This window comes from Lathyrus oleraceus, chromosome 1 (assembly GCF_024323335.1).
Source record: "Lathyrus oleraceus cultivar Zhongwan6 chromosome 1, CAAS_Psat_ZW6_1.0, whole genome shotgun sequence".
NCBI lineage: Eukaryota > Viridiplantae > Streptophyta > Magnoliopsida > Fabales > Fabaceae > Lathyrus > Lathyrus oleraceus.
The window spans coordinates 436,760,348-436,767,190 of record NC_066579.1 but is presented as its reverse complement, the minus strand read 5'-3'; positions in this window follow the sequence as shown (position 1 = coordinate 436,767,190).

Sequence of the window (6,843 nt, the reverse complement as noted above, 5' to 3'; positions counted from 1 at the left end):
GTGGTTGCTATGTTCGAGGAACCCTAAATTCAGGCCCATAAACCCCTATAAATACCCCAATCTTGGGATTTGGGGGATCAATCTCATATTCACAGAAAACAGTCCTAACACATATCTTCTCACTCTCATGAGTTTGCTCTAACATTACATAAATACTAAAACCTCTAAATACTAAAGCTTTTGAAAATCCTTACGAGTCAAGAGTTTTTATGTATTTGTACTTTTTTTTAACAAATGTAATACAATAGGATAATGCGACTTCTTTTGTGTTTGGTCTTTTGTGTTGAACAATTTAATTTTTGTTATTTTTTAAATAAAGCGGAATAAAAATAGATATTTGTGGAGGATTCTGATTCATTGCAGTTGGAGGACAAATTCATGTTGTTGAGATTTTTTGTCCGTTTGATGGAAACCAAACAGATATATTTTAAAATCAATATTTTTATTATTTTAAAAATTCAAAATTTTATTAAATCTGAATCGTCCAATCTTGATCGAACGGTTATAAGTGTTGTAACGGCGTGAACGCGACAAAATGCAGAGTTCAATAAATCCAATTTTCAATTGTAGGAGTATTCATAAGAGTCAAATCAAGTTTAAAATAAAATTTTTTATTTAATTATTACAGATGAATTAGAAAACTAAATAGCAAAATGTTTTTATTTTATTTGTTCATTATTAATTCTTCTTATTTTACAATTGTTAGTTTCTAATTTTTTTTTTTTTTTTTTAATTTTTAATGATCTTTTAATTTTATTTATTAATTTTTAATTACTACTTGATTATATGTGTTCTTTGATTTCTTTACAAAACATATAGTTAAATTGTTTTTTCTACTAACTGTTTTTCAAAAATGATTTAGATTGATTTAATCACGAATTTAAATTATTGTGACAGAATTGTTAAAATAATAATTAAATTTGAAAGCACAAAATTATCAAAAAGTGTGTACTTGTAAATATAGGTTTCTACAAACTCGGTTGTAGAAAAAATTAAACAATTGAATTTTAAAAGCAAAGGAAAACACATTGATTTTATTTTATTTTACTTTGTAAGTTAAAAAAAACTAAGAATAAATTAAAAAAGCATTAACTACTTCTGTGAATATTGAAATCCCTATGAAATATATTTTTAGATTTTTATTATATTTTACTAAAAATAACTTTTCTTTAATAATCTTACACATTTTTTAAATAGTGTTTAAGGTATTAAATATAAAATGTTAGTCAATTGTATAATTTATATGTATTTAATTATATATTTCCAATAATTTTTTAAAAAATAATTCAAAGTTAGTTTTTTACTAAAAAAATAAAGTATTATTTAATTTATCACTTTCTAAAAACAATTAAATACAATAGTTTTATTTTGAATCGTTCAATGTTTTTCAGAAACAGACTATTACATCTTCTTTGTAAGAACAAGTTTTGTATTATTTTTCAAGTGGTTAAAATAAAAATCAAATCTTTTAAATAAATTAGTGGTTGTGATTAACTGACAATGTAGAAAATCTTTACACTGTCAATGCATACTATATATATATATATATATATATATATATATATATATATATATATATATATATATATATATATATATATATATATATATATATATATATATATATATATATATATATATATATATATATATATATATATATATATATATATATAATCAAACTGTTCAATGCTTCATAAATCAGTTATAACAAACATCTTTATATAAGTATAAAAAGCTGTCATTTGAAGGTAATCTCTCTCATACAAAACTTCCCATTTACTCAAACACTAACTCAGGCGTTGGAGTGCTAACATTGCAAGTCAACTTCATCCAACTTCATCGACGCTTGAATCCTACAATTGCCACAATTCTTTGATATCATACATGGATCCATCTCAATCATGGCACAAATCTAGACTCCTGATCAATCTTGTTGAATCTACAACTGACTCCCATTTCACTAGAGTTGTCAAGTATTGACACCGCAAAAAACTACTCGCTCCATTGCCCAACGCTTGGCTACAGAAACCGCCGACACCTTGAAAAATTATCCTCTGACTACTCCGCTTCATCAACAGTAGAACTTGACATAAGCAAAAGGTTTCCCAGGAGCCCCCTCAGCCTCCTTAATTTGCGGAGAATCCTCATTAGTTCCTCATAGAGGAACCATCTATCAGACCGGCGGTACCTCCCATGGCCTCTGGACGTGAAATGCTTTATGGTTTCCAACTTCTGGAAGCAAATTTAGGACCTGAAGCGGCTCACGAATTATTAAACGACATGTTTAGAATGATCCAATAACATAACTCTCAGGCCAACATTGACAGACTCACTCAGATAGGGGAAGGCCTACAGAATATTATTCCAAGAGACTGCATTATCCAAGAGGTAGCCTCACAGAAGGTCGCAGGACCAAGGAAAGGACGTGAGGAATCCCAAAAAATACCTCGCTGAAGAAAACACAAACATATAACTCCCTCGCCCGACTACAAAGGAAGGAATAATAGGCACATTCCCCCTGAAGGTTGCATGTCGCCTAGAAAAGAATGGAAGAAGGAAGCCACCTCAACACCATCTAAGAAGAAGAATCATCTGAGCGCTCATATCATGGATGGTAGAGTTCCATGCTCCTTGTGAAAACCACCAAAACTGCATGATTATAATGGAGATGAGGATCTCGAAGAACACATCGAACATGTGGATGGTCATCTGGATTACTACCATGCATACAGAGATATCAAATTCAAATTGTTCGCACTCACTCCAATAGAATCTTCTCGAGTCTGGTAAAAAACTCTCCCCGATGAAAGCAAAGACTCATGGCCAAAGTTTTGTGAGACGTTACGTCTGTCCTTAGTGGAGTGAGTCGGGGCAAGAAAGAAATTATGCATACGTACATCAACCGGTTTACCGAAGTACCGGTAGATATGAGAGGAACCGATGAAAGCCTTAAGTGTTGGATTTTCGAGAGAGGACTCTGACCTGACAGTATATTCAGGGAGAAATTGCGCCACAAATAAGTTCATGGCCTAATCAAGCTGTTGAGTAGAGCTCAACCCTATGTGAAATATGAGGAAAAATTATTAGCCGATGGAGGGGGGAAAGGGTTAAGTATCCCCAGATACGGGAAAACAACAAACAAAGAATTTGGGAAATCTAAGGAAGAGCGTGAGCGAAGACCTTTCTCAAAGTTTGATTCCAACATCCCACTGAGCACCTCCCGTGAAAGGATCCTTAAAAAATGTGTCAATACCGAGTTTAAGGAAACCATAATAAGAAACCCTTACCCAGTCAAAGAGTCGGCCCCAACTGATAGGTCCATGTATTGTCGGTTCCGAAAAAGTCATGACCACCATACAAATTGTTAAATCCAAATTAAATATGCAATCGAAGGAATCATCGAGAAGGGATGGCTATTAGAGATACCAAAGATTGGAAGAGAAGCAGGGAAAAGTCACTAAAAAAATGGAATTCATCCTCGAAGATAATATAAGTAATTATCAAAGAGGAAAGTAAGGACGCCGAAAAGGAAGAGGGGCATAAAGGAAAATGCTCGTACATTGCCTCCATAATCGGGGGAGCTCGTAGAACTAACATTCCATCCAGGGTTACGATCAATATAAATGTTATCAAGTTAATGGTTGTCATCAATAAAGAAGGGATTTCCTTAGCTGCTAACCCGGAAAGGCCAATCCACGGATTTTGAGATAGTGAGAAAGTAGAGGGAATCTCAAACGAGATATTCCATTTAATAGTAATGGTAATTATATTTGTTCCTAATAAACACTATTCAGATATATCCCCCTAAGGCAATTCAGGAGATCACATTTTTGCTATATGTAAAAGGTATTTGTTCTCCTTCTTCCTAGTTAAGTCTCCTTTTATAATTGTCGACTCATCAAGGGCTACTTAAGGGACGGCCCATCAGATCCAATGTTAAAGTGATCTCTGGTAACATCTGTCATCTTAACTAACTCTCAAGCAACATCTCTTCCATCAATTTATGTAACTCTCATGCAATCATGGAGATGTTTTGTAACCATCATATGCGAATGTTCATGTTGCTTTATAATACCTTTCAAGAGTCCGGATCCGACTTGCTCATCTACCAGAGTCACCATGAGACTAGATCCGACTTGCTCATGTCTTGTAATAATTTTCTTCTTGACCGGGATATGACTTATTTAGGTTTATGCAATCCGATTTGTTTGCTCCTTTGTACTTGGCCTCAAAATCTCGGTCTTGGGAATTCCATGATGTATATAAGCCCCCAATCATGAGGTCTAATCGGATTTAAGTGTTCGAATAGGAAAATCTTGGAATTCCTTTTTTCCTTGAGCCAATCACATGTTAGGTAAGTTACCGTGTGATAGTGGTTTATAATATCAATAATGACAATTTTATCTCTTCTTGTCATTTGACTTTTTTATGGGAACCCTAACTTGTCATCACGATTTTAGTTCGATACAACTTTTTGACCTTTGTAAATTTATTTCCATAAAAAAATTCTTCTTCATTTGTTATTTCACCTAACTAGTGACCTCTCTTTCAAGTTTTACTGACAATTCCCTTTTCTTCTTCTGTCAATTGTTCTTTTTGCAAGATCAAGCCTCGAGTATTATTTTTTCTGCCTTATTTACTCTATTTCCCTCTTTTTTACTCTTTTGTCATGGTTATAACGGGATTGTGATAATTCGGAAGAGTTACTTATTTCCCTTACTACTCATGAGAGAAGAAAACTCTGGAACGAATGCATGAGATAGTATGATAGTTATCTGAATTGAGCGAAGTTTGACCAGATTACTAGGGGAGTTTATAGTGAGATCCCTTCACCTAATAGTAAAATAAACTCAGAGTCTTCGTCGTCATATTTTATGGATACTCTGATGGAGATAACATGATCTTTGATTGATAAAAAGATTCTAAGTTAAGACCACAACGTCATCGATGAAAGCTACATTTTCAAGCTTCGCTCCAATAATCAGGTTTCCTCTACCGGAAACAAAGAGGACGTTGTGTTAGAACCTTGTGTAGTTGGTAATAGAGTTTGTATTACTCGACCATAGGGAGTGCCAAATGAGTATTTTTATTTTTACTTAAGGGTAATTGAGGACTTTAAGATGCGTATCCCCTTTACTGATTTTGAATCCGACCTCCTTAAAACCCAAAATGCTTCCCCTTTTTAGTTACGCCCAAATGGTTGGGGTTTTTTGAAAGCTTTTGAACTCATACGTGAGACGGTGGATATAGCTCCCACTTTAGGTTTATTTTTATCATTCTTTGAGCTGAAGGGAGCAGAGAAAGGATGTTGGGTTTCCCTTAGCAGAATTCAGGGGAAGAGTTTCCTTCAGGCTTATACTACCAACTATAAGGGTTTCAAGGATAAATTCCTTCAAGTTAAGAGTGAGGAAAGGTGTCCTCAAGTTATGTATGCGCTGGATGAGAACTATCATTTCTCGACTTATTGGTTGGATAACCCATTGTTGGTTTCTGGTTTTGATTATGACAAACTATACACTTTAGAAATCCGAGCTTTAGACGTTCTAGATGCCTTTCGAGTCGTAAAAGTTAAGGACTTGCTACCTTTGGCCGATGATCCAGAATAAATTTCTAAATTCTTGGGTAATGCTTATATATTCCCTTTATACTCTTCGACAATCTTATTATTTTATTTTTCTGAACTTTACTTTCTTCTTTTCTTTCCAGCTGACATGATGAATCTCAAACTATCTCAACATAAGAAGTTGATGGTTGAAGCGAGAGCGAGGCGTGTGGAATAATTTGCCTTTAAGAGTGACTTGTCGGGTATTTTGACTCGGACCCTAAAAAGGAAGAAAATGGACGCTATCAAAATAGCCCCTGTTGTATCAGAGCCCCAAACTTCCTCTGTTCCTACCTATGGAGGATCAAAACCAGGTTCTCCAAAAAGGATGAAGACCCCTATGAATGATCATGTCAGTCATGCCGACTTGGCAATTACTACTCTAATGCAGGATTCAGGTAGTAGCCATCAATCTAATCCATCAACCAAATTTAAGTTCTGGTCCAACATTTTTTACGGTTTGAAATATCTTTAGGATCATTGGAACGCGATAGAGGATGTCGAGAAGTTAAAGACTATATGTGTTCAACAACTGACTCAAAACATCATGGCCTACTTGATGACATGCACAGGTATGACCCGAGGTTTATTTGAAGTCGGCGATGCTTATTAGTAGAATGAGACCAATCTTACTAAAGATGTGACCCAGCTGAAGGATAGTCTTAAAGTACAAACCGATAAGGCGGAGGAGCTAAACAAACAGTTGTCAGAGATGAGGAAGAAAAAGAAGGCCACATAATCCTAGTTGTTAGAAATGAAGAAGCAAAAGGAGATCGTAGAGTCCAAGTGATTGGAGCTTGAAACAACCACTCTCGGTTTGATCCAAGATATGAGAAAGCTTGGGATCTCAAAGAAATATTGAATAAATCCTTGCAAGATGCCCAGGTAGACATGCTCTCAGCCGGAGATGAGGCTTTTGAAAGAGCCAAAGTCCAAGCGTTATCCATCATGCGTGAACTTATTGTAAGAACAAAAATAGTTCTACAATAGATTCCATGATTTTGATGATAACAAAGGATGAAACCAAAAATGGCACCCTAACGAAAAGTTTCTAAGTGTGCAGGGTTCTAAAGAAAGAAGAAATAAATCTGATGATGTCATCAGATGCAAAACAAGATCAGATGTAAAATCTCAAGTATCAGAAGCATCTAAAGAGGAATCTCATTCAAGAAGCTCTGACTCTGGACAAAACTACAAAATATCAGAAGCATCTGAACATGAAGTAAAGTCTAAAAGCT